The 13,969-nt window shown below is 39.4% G+C and overlaps 1 protein-coding gene across 14 annotated transcripts in view; it reads left to right on the top strand.

Annotated features, from left to right (window-relative positions):
* Positions 1-13,969, top strand: part of LOC108717998 (regulating synaptic membrane exocytosis protein 1) — a 195,401-nt gene that overhangs the window by 164,667 nt on the left and 16,765 nt on the right. The window contains exon 1 of one of the 14 annotated variants that reach the window (XM_041564691.1): positions 422-519. The exons of the other annotated variants lie outside the window; for them this stretch is intronic. The gene's annotated coding sequence lies outside the window, so the exon portion shown is untranslated. Of the gene's footprint in view, positions 1-421; positions 520-13,969 lie in introns of those variants that run through there. 14 annotated transcript variants of the gene reach the window in all.

Here is a 13,969-nt window from a genome sequence, read left to right as displayed (position 1 = left end):
ATCCCTGATGCAAATCAAATGCTGGCACACAAATAAACAGTTATATTTTAAAGATATTAATAAATCTATACAATTGTGTAAGTATGCATTTCATGTATCACATCATTTAATTGGCATTAAATAATATTGGCAATATTATGATATATAAAATGTCACATTTCTCCTTTTAAAATGATAAAGTTTGTTGTAAAAGATTAGATACTTAGATATGCACGTAATTCTTTAGTGGAGAGTGATTGCTCCCAAATACTTTTCTCTTTAATGTTTATGTGCTGCTTAAGAATTCTCCACCGTTAATAGATTACAGACACGGTTCAATTCCACTTACTCATCTTCAAAAAAGATTACCTAATAAGGGCTCGTATTTTTAAACAAACCTATCTGCGTGGCTGAATGGCTCTTACATGTTGACTCTGCAGATTTCAGGGCTGCTGAGTTTTGTATTGTGTGTGCTGAACTTTTAGTTGCAGCCTCTGCACAGTTTGTGGATTATTGTTTTCTGGATAGGACACAGCTAAAGTAAGTACAAGATTATTTTTAATGAATGCTGGGGAGCAGTGCAAGGGGGTATAGGGGTAAACGCTTGCTGGTTTGAACCATATTGCTACTGCCTATTAATAGCACCATTAGAAAGACCAGCTGCAGTTTACATTTGTAATTGTGATACCAGCAATAACTGATTCAAATCATGTTAGCTATTGCTTAGCTGGAAATATACTTGTATTTTTGCACTCCAGTTAGAAACATAAAATGTCAGCCTGAAAAGGGACATCAGGGTCCAGAAAACTTGCTTTATAATATTCCTATGTAATCAACCATAAAAACATCATCATTATATCACGTATGTTTTTTTCCCTCTGATTTACTGTCCAACACTGTAAAACCATTAACAATTGTTTTCCTTATGAGAATTGTTTTTGGATGTACAGGTATGGGACTCATTCTCCGGAAACCCGTTATCCAGAAAGTTCTGAATTACGGAAAGACTGTCTTCCATAGACTTCATTATAATGAAATAATCCAAATCTTTAAAAATGATTTCCTTCTTATCTGTAATAATAAATCCACTCCTTTTACTCAATCCCAACTAAGATATAATTATTGGAAGCGAAACCAGCCTATTGTGTTTATTTTATGTTAACATGATTATCAAGTAGACTTAAGGTATGAAGATACCAATTACGGACAGATCTGTTATCTGGAAAACCCCAGGTCCTGATTAATCTGGATAATAGGTCCCATACAGGTATAAAATATTATTGTTTGGTTGTGAATGTTGTTTCTTGCAGAGCATACCAAGCACAAGCTATGAGTTACTTGTCTACTGAAAACACAGTTTTGTTAAAATATTTGCATGATATTTTATTGTATAGTAGAAGTGGAAGCAGTATAACAGCTCCTATTCATGTATATCGATAATATTTGCTCAAAATAGCAATATCAATAAAAACACATTCTCCTGATTTTTACTGATTTTCTTGGACATTTTTACTTTACTTTAAACTAAAGGTGGATGCACAGGGTTGTAAGAAAGAAATATCCATGCAGGTAGAATAAGTGAAAGTTTACTGTCAAAAGAAATGTAATGAGTGATATTATTGTATCTGACCCAGCTTTACTTTGTGCTTTGTCATTGGTGCACACAGAAATGATGAATTATATAAACAGCCTTGGAGGTAGTGTTTAATCAAATGAATGGAAATATATATAGCATAAAGTAGCTGGAAAATTATTTAATACATATATGGTCTTTAATAAATACCTAAAGCATGTATTGGTAGTTCTGTATGACAGTAATAATGTAAAGTATAGATTTTTGTTGCCTGGTAACAGTAAAAGAGGGACTTGTATTTATTACAGGTTTTGGTGCTAAAACTTACAATTTAAACCTTTACATTGATGGAAATGTGTCCTATTGTCTACCTCTTCTAGCTATGTTATTTCTGTAATGTTTGAATGTAGAATTTCCTAAGTATATATAGATAAATATATGATAGATTAACCAATACCCGCACTCACCCAACCTGTGCCACAGCGATTTATATATGCACGTCTTCATAAATAAAAAGCTGCTTTTTGGCTTTCAGTAAAGGGGATTAATATGGGACAGGGAAGGATAGCCAGCTGCCAGAATAGAGGTTCACTAACTGCCCACTGGAGGGACAGTGGGTCGGCTTATATAATTTTAAAATATGCCAATGTGAAACCAGGGGCTTTTCTTATTGGTTTGTTTGTACTATTTAGAAAACACTGTAGTCGATGTTTCAGGGTTGCAAAATGTAAAAATACATATGTGTGTATATATATATATATATATATATATATATATATATATATATATATATATAAAATATATAATCCGAGACTCAGGGTGCACTCCGTATACTGGGAAAAATACCTGGGTGCCTTGCACTTTTCTCACAGGGTTTTCTATATGCAAATAAAAAAGTATTTATTTAACTCAACATTTCGATCCCCCACAGGGATCTCTGTCAGGATTGTACGAACAAACCAAGGTTTATTTGTACACTCCTGCAAAGATCCCTGTGGGGGATCAAAACGTTGAGTTAAATAAATACTTTTTTATTTGCATATAGAAAACCCTGTGAGAAAAGTCTGATTAAAGCAAATACAATGCTTTACTGCAGGCATGTCCAAAGTCAGACCCGCGGCGTGGGGCAATTGCAGACCCTTTTTTAAATTTACAAAGGCTCTCAGCCTCCGTCAAGAAATTAATAATAATGTGGCCTGCCAGCACAGTGCAATCAGGAATCGCGTAGCTGTAGCAGTAATATTTGGGCACATTAGTGAAATGATCTGCCACTTGGTCTATACTGCTGCCTGTGTGCTGAAGGTGTTAGAAATAGACACGTACTGGCACGGAGTGACACACATCTCTCACATACTTTTTTAGGGCTGAGGGTGTCAATAAACGTACTGACGTGCCAGTACAGTAAACTAAAGAAGTATGCAAGGGCGTTGTGTCACTACGTGCCAGTACTTGTCTATTACTAACACCTTCAGCACACAGGCAGCAGTATAGAGAATAAGTCCAAACAGACTCCACTTCCCCACTTCCTAAACGCTGTGTACACGTTCCTCTCAAGGAGTGAATGATCCTAATTGCAAGATAGCTACCTCGGAATGGATGTCAGGCTGAATGGTCGATCCCAACCCATTTTCACCTCACTAAATCTGGCCATCGTTAATAAAGTTTGGACACCCCTGCTTTACTGCATCACAGTAATTTAGGACATTGATGCGTATCGCATATATATATATATATATATATATATATATATATATATATATATATATATGCAACGGAAGGCTAGGGCACACACATAAGGAGTTACATACCTGGGTGCAATACAGAGATGCAATATTCACTCAAGAAAGATGCTGCTGCACACCAGGGTTTATTGTGAAAAAGTTAGTCCTTTATTTGATCGACGTTTCGGTCCTCACCTTGGACCTTTATCAAGATACATCAACAGACAAGTGAAAATAATTTATAGACTCACCCACCATACACCCACCACCAAGCCACGCCCCTGTTGCAGGTGTGTGTGATAATCATTAAGTGAACCTTCAATCAACTGACATGTGATTTCCAAAAAGTTTTTTTTAGGGCTGTAAGAAAATACAAAATACACATTATTATATAAATATTTTAAAGTGCTACCTATAAAACCAATAAAATGTTAAAAAACATTTAAAGCATGTCATATAAATGTTAAAACCAAACGCGGTGGCAAAAAATATATCCTATTAAAAAAGGCTAAGACACAAGACTTAAGTTACATAATAATTTAGAAGCCTGTTGCTACTATCTATTATCAAGAAAGGGAGAAAAAGAGCAGTATTCATTTAATCCTCTTGGGGCCACAGTATCCAATGTTTTTATCCAATAAACTTCTTTTTGTAGTAACATACGGTCCCAGTCACCACCCCTACTTGGTTCAGGCACTAAATCAATGCCCATAAATCTCAAAGTGGGCAATCTATGGCCTTTCAACAAAAAGTGTTTAGATAGGGGAAGGTCTGAGTTACCCAACTCAAATGCTCTTTTGATAGAGGACCTGTGATTTCCCATTCTTTCTCTTAAAGTGTTCTGGGTTTTCCCAACATAGGTCAAACCGCAGGGGCAAGATATAATATAAATGACATGTGTGGTTGTACAAGTGATTCGGTGTTTTATATGAAATTCTTTACCTGAATGAGGGTGGCGAAAGGTTTTCCCTGCTGACATGTTTCTGCATGTGGTACACCCTGCACATTTATAGCAGCCCTTTTTAAGTTTACTCAAAACACTATTTGATTCATAGCACTTAACTGGATCTGTCTTCATTAATAGATCCCTTAGATTAGGGCCCCGTTTAAAGCCCCACATTGGTCTCCCTGTAAGGGACTTGGACAACTTTTTATCACTCTGTATAATAGGCCAATGTTTGTCCACAATGGATTTAATTGTGGTTGAGCCTGCTGTATAGCGGGAAGTTAAAATGAAACGATCTTGTGTAGTGGAATCATTTTTATTAGGCTGGGTGCCCTCACGTTCCATATATTCACGTGCTTGGGACAACGACCTAGATAGAACAACATGGTCATAACCTCGCTGTTTAAAGCGTTCAAAGGTTTCCTGCAATTGAGTTTCACATGTATCAGCATCAGAATTGTTCCGCATAGTACGGAGAAATTGTGAAAATGGAACAGATGCTTTCGCACTAGGTGGATGAAAGCTAGTTGAATATAACAAGGTGTTTCTATCCGTAGGCTTACGATATAATCTGAAGCCTAGTCCTCTATCCCTTTTGTATATTTCAACATCAAGGAATTGGATCTGTTGTGTGCTGTGTGAGACTGTCAATCTAACAGGACAAGGGAGCTTATTAAGATTTAGTTCTATCTAGGTCGTTGTCCCAAGCACGTGAATATATGGAACGTGAGGGCACCCAGCCTAATAAAAATGATTCCACTACACAAGATCGTTTCATTTTAACTTCCCGCTATACAGCAGGCTCAACCACAATTAAATCCATTGTGGACAAACATTGGCCTATTATACAGAGTGATAAAAAGTTGTCCAAGTCCCTTACAGGGAGACCAATGTGGGGCTTTAAACGGGGCCCTAATCTAAGGGATCTATTAATGAAGACAGATCCAGTTAAGTGCTATGAATCAAATAGTGTTTTGAGTAAACTTAAAAAGGGCTGCTATAAATGTGCAGGGTGTACCACATGCAGAAACATGTCAGCAGGGAAAACCTTTCGCCACCCTCATTCAGGTAAAGAATTTCATATAAAACACCGAATCACTTGTACAACCACACATGTCATTTATATTATATCTTGCCCCTGCGGTTTGACCTATGTTGGTAAAACCCAGAACACTTTAAGAGAAAGAATGGGAAATCACAGGTCCTCTATCAAAAGAGCATTTGAGTTGGGTAACTCAGACCTTCCCCTATCTAAACACTTTTTGTTGAAAGGCCATAGATTGCCCACTTTGAGATTTATGGGCATTGATTTAGTGCCTGAACCAAGTAGGGGTGGTGACTGGGACCGTATGTTACTACAAAAAGAAGTTTATTGGATAAAAACATTGGATACTGTGGCCCCAAGAGGATTAAATGAATACTGCTCTTTTCTCCCTTTCTTGATAATAGATAGTAGCAACAGGCTTCTAAATTATTATGTAACTTAAGTCTTGTGTCTTAGCCTTTTTTAATAGGATATATTTTTGCCACCGCGTTTGGTTTTAACATTTATATGACATGCTTTAAATGTTTTTTAACATTTTATTGGTTTTATAGGTAGCACTTTAAAATATTTATATAATAATGTGTATTTTGTATTTTCTTACAGCCCTAAAAAAAACTTTTTGGAAATCACATGTCAGTTGATTGAAGGTTCACTTAATGATTATCACACACACCTGCAACAGGGGCGTGGCTTGGTGGTGGGTGTATGGTGGGTGAGTCTATAAATTATTTTCACTTGTCTGTTGATGTATCTTGATAAAGGTCCAAGGTGAGGACCGAAACGTCGATCAAATAAAGGACTAACTTTTTCACAATAAACCCTGGTGTGCAGCAGCATCTTTCTTGAGTATATATATATATATATATATATAGATAAGACTGATGCGGCACACAAGCCATAACAAATGCAGCTGAACCATCAGACTGCATTTAAAGTGATATACAGGAAGTGACATCAGAACTGTTCTCTATAGCCATAGCAATTAATTGCATTAGATAGCAATGTATAAAGTCCAATATGTCAGAATGATGCAAACTTGTCACAGGGAGTCACCATCTTGCTAAGTGTCTGCAACACTCAGATACTCAGTGGGCTAAACTTAGGGGTTGTTTCAAATTATCAAGCAGAAAATGAGGTTGGCCTGTAATATAAGCTGATGCTACAAGGCTGATTATTAAATTTTGATGCTATTTGCATTGGTTTTGTGCTGCCATGTAGTAATTACCTGTATTAATTATTAATCAGCCTTGTATTGTGACATTTATATTCTGTGTACTGCATTTTTTGAGTCTGTCCCTGAGCTCAGTAGCTGACATCAGCACCTTATTTGATACACCTACTCAGCATTTGAAAACCCATGTGCAATTTTTGTCGTATTGGAAAAATTGGTTGATGTGTTTCTGAGTACCAGGATTTCTAGCTTAATGTGAGTTTGCTGTTATCCTGTTACCTGTTTTCATTATCTTTCGGACCTGGGGTTTTCTGGATTAAGTGACTTTCAGTAATTTTGATCACCTTTCCTTAAAGGGGAAGGAAACCTCGTCGGCGCTAACCCCCTCCCCCCTCCCGTGTATTGCCCCCCCTCCCTCCTCCCCCCTGGCCTACCCCTCCCGCTGGGCAAATGCCCCTAACTTGTTACTTACCCTTCTGCGCAGGTCCAGTCCAGGGAGTTCACAGGCGACATCTTCTTCCACGCGATCTTCTTCCTCCTTTGACCGGCGTTTTGGCGCATGCGCAGTAGGAGCATTTCGCCGGTACGGATCTACTGCGCATGCGCCAAAAGTCACACGCATGCGCAGTAGATCGTACCGGCGAAACGATCCTACTGCGCATGCGCCGGTCAAAGGAGGAAGAAGATCGCGTGGAAGAAGATGTCGCCTGTGAACTCCCTGGACTGGACCTGCGCAGAAGGGTAAGTAACAAGTTAGGGGCATTTGCACAGCGGGAGGGGTAGGCCAGGGGGGAGGAGGGAGGGGGGGGCAATACACGGGAGGGGGGGAGGGGGGTTAGCGCCGACGAGGTTTCCTTCCCCTTTAAGTCTAGTAAAAAAAAATCATGTAAACATTAAATAAACCCAATACGGTTATTTTTACTCCAATAACGGTTACTTATATAATTGGGATCAAGGAAAAGTTAATGTTCTATTATAACTGAGAAAAAAAGAATTATGTTTTAAAAATTAGAATTGTTTGATCAGAATGTAGTCTATGGGCGATGGCCTTCTTGTAATTCTGAGCTAGGTTTACAGATAACAGATAACAGATCCCATACCTGTATATGTTTATTTAGTAAGGCTCTTTTATAGGTCACTTGTAATATTAACTATATGTTGATTTAGTATTTATTCTGAAGATATAGTTTTCTTTAAAGGAAAACTATACCCCCAAATATATATATAATATTTGAACAACAGATAGTTTATATCAAATTACGTGGCATATTAAAGAATCTTACCAAACTGGGAAATATATTTAAGTAAATATTGCCCTTTTACATCTCTTGCCTTGAACCACCATTTCGTGATGGTCTCTGTGCTGTCTCAGAGATCACCTGACCAGAAATACTTCAACTCTAAGGGGCCGATTCATGAAGCTCGAGTGAAGGATTCGAATGAAAAAAACTCGAATTTCGAAGTATTTTTTTGGTACTTCGACCATCGAATTGGTTAAATTCGTTCGAATTCGAACGAAATCGAACGAATCGAACGAAAAATCGTTCGACTATTCGACCATTCGATAGTCGAAGTACTTCCCCTTTAAAAAAAACTTCGACCCTCTACTTCGGCAGGTAAAACCTACCGAAGTCAATGTTAGCCTATGGGGAAGGTCCCCATAGGCTTGCCTGTGATTTTTTGATCGAAGGATTTTCCTTCGATCGTTGGATTAAAATCCTTCGAATCGTTCGATTCGAAGGATTTAATCGTTCGATCGAACGAAAAATCCTTCGATCGATCGATCGCAGGATTAGCGCTAAATCCTTCGACTTCGATATTCGAAGTCGAAGGATTTCAATTCGAGGGTCGAATTTCGAAGTATTTTTAACTTCGAAATTCGACCCTTAATGAATCTGCCCCTAACTGTAACAGGAAGAAGTGTGGAAGCAAAAGAACTCTGTCTGTTAATTGGCTCATGTGACCTAACCTGTACAGTTTATTTTGGTATGTTTGTGTGCACCATGAATCCTACGATCCCAGGAGGCTGTCCTTATTTTTTAAAATGACAATTTTCTATTTAGGATTACCCAATGGCACATACTACTAAAAAAGTATATTATTATGAAAATGGTTTATTTACATGAAGCAGAGTTTTACATAAGAGCTGTTTTTATGCAATATCTTTTTATAGAGACCTACATTGTGTGAAAGGGTTTAGTTTTCCTTTAAGCTTCAAAACAACAGCAAACTAGATGTGTGAATTTGGTATGTGAAGCCCATTTGAGTCTTATGCTGGCTGGAGTTTATTTTATGGCACTGGAATTCATACAGTCATGAAGAAGAAAGAGATTATTCCCTTTGGCATAAGAGCTGTTGAGCAATAAACAAGATTAGTGAAGTAAAAATAGATTATATCTAAAACACAGAATTCTGTTATGAAAGCTGAGGCACTACCTTCAATCTACTGTACTTTACAACAGGATAGTTTTCACACAAGAAGAACATTTATCTCCTGCAGTTAAACATTTATGTGATGCTGTTTATACAAAGGCATGACAGTCTAAACACAGCTTGATCTCCCTATATTTGCTTTATTATTCATAGAATGTCTTTACAATATAAATGGAATATTAAAAGGTGAATGGTATTTCCTCCTTGCTTTACTTTCCTTCTACAAATGTGAACAATGATCATCACAGTAATAACCTGACTAAAAGCCAAAAAGGGTATGGCTAAGCACCCCAAAATAGTTTGACACACTTAAAGGAGAAGGAAAGGCATATTTACTTGCGGGTGCCAAAAGTTAGGCACCTCCAAGTGATTGCATTTACTTACCTGATGAAGTTTGTACTGTGTCCCCCAGAACCCTAACCACTACTGCCAACTGTTAATAGATTTAATTAAACCTCTTTGCAGCTAAGCGAATATGTTGCTATGCTATTTTAATAAGTGTACTAATGTACCTAGAATCAAAATCATATGTGGGCCATTTTAAATGTGATTTGCAATAAACTTTCAATTTTTAACTAAGAATTGAGCCTTGCGACATATATCTTGGATATATAATGTATTTATAGCTGAAAAACATATGTGCCCGGTTGCACATATGCAGTTCCAAAATAGCAACCCATCAGCAATTAGGATTAAACAGTTTACTAAAGGTTAGAAATCAAAGCAAACGCCTGATTTGTACAAGTTGCTAACTACAGTATGTTAGTAAATGAGCCCTCTGGAGCATAATAGGAAAGAAATACTAACTAACTAACTAACCCCCCCTCCCCCTTTTACATTGTGCATGTATGCATAGCCTAAAGCATTTATCCTGTACTGAAAAGAGAGCTGTAGTAATGGGCGAATTTGCGCCATTTCGCTTTGCCGGAAAATTTGTGAAATTAGCGAAACTGTGAAAAATGTGCAATCACTGGTCCCATATCTATTAGCCATAGTAAGACAGCTATTGTGCTGCATCTTTATGTTTTATTATTATTTGTTCATAAAAATCTGTTGATTTTTGCTCATTCTGGAGGATGTAGTTGTATGTTACAAAGCTCTGACTTATTATATTACAATGTTTTATGTTTCTTGAACATAACATTTCTAGAGGATGGCTTTGCAACAATCACACATTAGCAGTACTTGTATTTTGCAAATCCGGTGGAAAAACAGAACAGAGATAGTATTTCAGGTATTTTTAAGTAATGGAAACATTTACAGATATGTTGGTAAATGCTACTGATATACTCAATGTATTGCCCTGTTAAACTGCCAAAACATGGTTTATTATTAGTTTGTGTGCAACAATACACAGATCCATATTAATTTTACTCTACACTTTCGGATAATCAGTTGCTGGCTGGAATGGACCACACATACACACACAGTCAGTGTAAAATACATCTAACCAAAAAACCATTTTTGCTTATGAATGTATATCCAGAGAGATTTCTTCATTGACACTGTCCAGGAATTCTCTCTGTACCTGTAAGTGTTCATTTACAAAAGTCAGTATAGTGCTAGTCCTGCTTACTTTCATTATTGGCTCTAATTTAACAGCAAATCAGAAAGAAGACTTATGGCTAATTATAGCTTTATTAACATAGCAGGGCTTCAGATTTTAAGAAAAATATGCATTTAGATTAATAGGAAATATTGCCCCATTTGCTACTTTCATTTCTTCACCAAGGGCTATATATAGCGAGCCCCAAGATCTTGACCACTTATTTCCAAAATGACAAGTAGTGGTGAGGAGAACAGCACTCAGTAGTTCCACCGTAATTCCTTTGGTTATCACCTCACCAGCCCACCCCCAGCATCCTCCACCCTGCCCCCTGCCCAGATTCACCAAATGGAAAAGGTGGCAACCCTAAAGCTGGCCATAGATCTGATCATATGAATCGAGGATTTGTAAGATTTTCGGACCGTGTATGGAGAGTCCCGTCATTTTTCGTCCGGCGGAGATCGGTTGATTGGTCGGATAGGTTAAAAGATTTCTGTTGGCTGCCGATAATATCTCTGTATGTATTGACGATAATACGATTGTCACTTGCTTTTGTCGGACATAACTTTTTACGATTGCCGTCAGGGATAGAACATCGGCTAATCTGTTCTTTTGTACTTTATTTAATCGGAATGGTTAGTGGCAGGTCGGGAGATTAGGGATGTAGCGAACGTCGGAAAAAAAGTTCGCGAACATATTCGCGAACTTGCGCAAAAATGCGAGCGGTTCGCGAACGGTTCGCGAACCCCATAGACTTCAATGGGAAGGCGAACTTTAACATCTAGAAAAGACATTTCTGGCCAGAAAAATGATTTTAAAGTTGTTTAAAGGGTGCAACGACCTGGACAGTGGCATGCCAGAGGGGGATCAAGGGCAAAAATGTATCTGAAAAATCTGCCTGTGTGTGCTTGGAAGAGATAGTGTAGGGGGAGAGCTGTTAGTGATTTCAGGGACAGATGATAGTAAGTTTGCTGGCTAGTAATCTGCTTGATACTGCTCTGTATTGGAGGGACAGAAGTCTGCAGGGATTTGAGGGACATTTTAGCTTAGGTAGCTTTGCTGGCTAGTAATCTACTGTTCTCTTTAAACAACTGCCATACGTTGACCTTGTAGGCATTGTTTGCCCAGTTTTTTTGGACGCAGCCACTGAAGCACAGTTGCCAGAAAAAATATGCCATATAAATGCTGAAAATAGTCATTTTTCGCCATACGTTGACCTTGTAGACATTGTTTGCCCAGTTTTTTTGGACGCAGCCACTGAAGCACAGTTGCCAGAAAAAATATGCCATATAAATGCTGAAAATAGTAATTTTTCGCCATACGTTGACCTTGTAGACATTGTTTGCCCAGTTTTTTTGGTTGCAGCCACTGAAGCACAGTTGCCAGAAAAAATATGCCACATAAATGCTGAAAATAGTCATTTTTTGCCATATACGTTGAGTCAACGTATGGCAAAAAATGACTATTTTCAGCATTTATATGGCATATTTTTTCTGGCCTCTGTGCTTCAGTGGCTGTGGCCAAAAAAACTGGGCAAACAATGCCTACAAGGTCAACGTCGTTGACCTTGTAGGCATTGTTTGCCCAGTTTTTTTGGCCACAGCCACTGAAGCACAGAGGCCAGAAAAAATATGCCATATAAATGCTGAAAATAGTCATTTTTTTGGTCGCAGCCACTGAAGCACAGTTGCCAGAAAAATTATGCCATATAAATGCTGAAATATAAATTTTTTTGGTTGCAGCCACTGAAGCACAGAGGCCAGAAAAATTATGCCATATAAATGCAGAAAATATGCATTTTTTTGGTCGCAGCCACTGAAGCACAGTTGCCAGAAAAAATATGCCATATAAATGCTGAAAATAGTAATTTTTTTGGTTGCAGCCACTGAAGCACAGAGGCCAGAAAAATTATGCCATATAAATGCAGAAAATATGCATTTGTTTGGTCGCAGCCACTGAAGCACAGTTGACAGAAAAATTATGCCATATAAATGCTGAAAATATAAATTTTTTTGGTTGCAGCCACTGAAGCACAGAGGCCAGAAAAATTATGTCATATAAATGCAGAAAATAGGCATTTTTTTGGTCGCAGCCACTGAAGCACAGAGGCCAGAAAAAATTAAACCAGTAGGGTTTGCACCCTAGTTTGTAACGGTGGCGGAGGGAGGAGGAGGACGCTAAAGGACAGCTGTGTGTGGAGTCATGAGGCTTGAAGAGAAGGACAGCTGCATAGAAGTCAGAACAAGTCTTCCGGCGTGCAGTAACCCTCCGAGATCCACCCCTCATTCATTTTAATAAAGGTCAGGTAATCGACACTTTTGTGACCTAGGCGAGTTCTCTTCTCAGTTACAATCCCTCCTGCTGCACTGAAGGTCCTTTCTGAGAGCACACTTGAGGCTGGGCAAGACAAGAGGTTCATGGCAAATTGTGACAGCTCTGGCCACAGATCAAGCCTGCGCACCCAGTAGTCCAGGGGTTCATCGCTCCTCAGAGTGTCGATATCTGCAGTTAATGCCAGGTAGTCCGCTACCTGCCGGTCGAGGCGTTCTTTGAGGGTGGATCCAGAAGGGTTGTGGCGCTGCCTTGGACAGAAAAACATTTGCATGTCTGACGTTACAGACTGGCCAAAGGGCTTTGTCCTTGCAGGTGTGCTCGTGGCAGGATTACTGGCACCTCTGCCCCTGGAATGTTGATGAGTTCCTGAAGTGACATCACCCTTAAAAGCATTGTACAACATGTTTTGCAGGCTGGTTTGTAAATGCCGCATCTTTTCGGACTTGTGGTATGTTGGTAACATTTCTGACACTTTATGCTTGTACCGAGGGTCTAGTAGCGTTGCGACCCAGTACAGGTCCTTCTCCTTAAGCCTCTTGATACGGGGGTCCTTCAACAGGCATGACAGCATGAAAGACCCCATTCTCACAAGGTTGGATGCAGAGCTATCCATCTCCGCTTCCTCATTATCAAGGACTGCATCATCCACGGTCTCCTCCCCCCAGCCACGTACAAGACCAGGGGTCCCCAAAAGGTCACCACTAGCCCCCTGGGAAGCCTGCTCCTGTTGGTCCTCCTCCTCCTCCTCCACAAAGCCACCTTCCTCCTCTGACTCCACTTCTGGCACCTCTCCCTGCGTTGCAGCAGGTGCCTGGGTTCGTTCTGGTGATTCCGACCAGAAATCGCGCGCTTCCAGCTCCTCGTCACGCTGGTCTACAGCCTCATCTGTCACTCGTCGCACGGCACGCTCCAGGAAGAAAGCGAAGGGTATTAGGTCGCTGATGGTGCCTTCGGTGCGACTGACCATATTTGTCACCTCTTCAAAAGGTCGCATGAGCCTGCAGGCATCGCGCATAAGCACCCAGTAACGGGGGAAAAAAATCCCCAGCTGTGCAGATCCAGTCCTACCACCCAGTTCAAAAAGGTACTCGTTGACGGCCCTTTGTTGCAGCAGACGTTCCAACATAAGGAGCGTTGAATTCCAGCGAGTCTGGCTGTCAGAAATCAAACGCCTGACTGGCATGTTGTAGCGCTGCTGAATGTCAGCAAGGCGTGCCATGG

This window comes from Xenopus laevis, chromosome 5S (assembly GCF_017654675.1).
Source record: "Xenopus laevis strain J_2021 chromosome 5S, Xenopus_laevis_v10.1, whole genome shotgun sequence".
In the NCBI taxonomy this organism is placed as follows: domain Eukaryota; kingdom Metazoa; phylum Chordata; class Amphibia; order Anura; family Pipidae; genus Xenopus; species Xenopus laevis.
The sequence above is the reverse complement of the archived record's forward strand: the minus strand, read 5'-3'. Positions and strand labels throughout refer to the sequence as shown.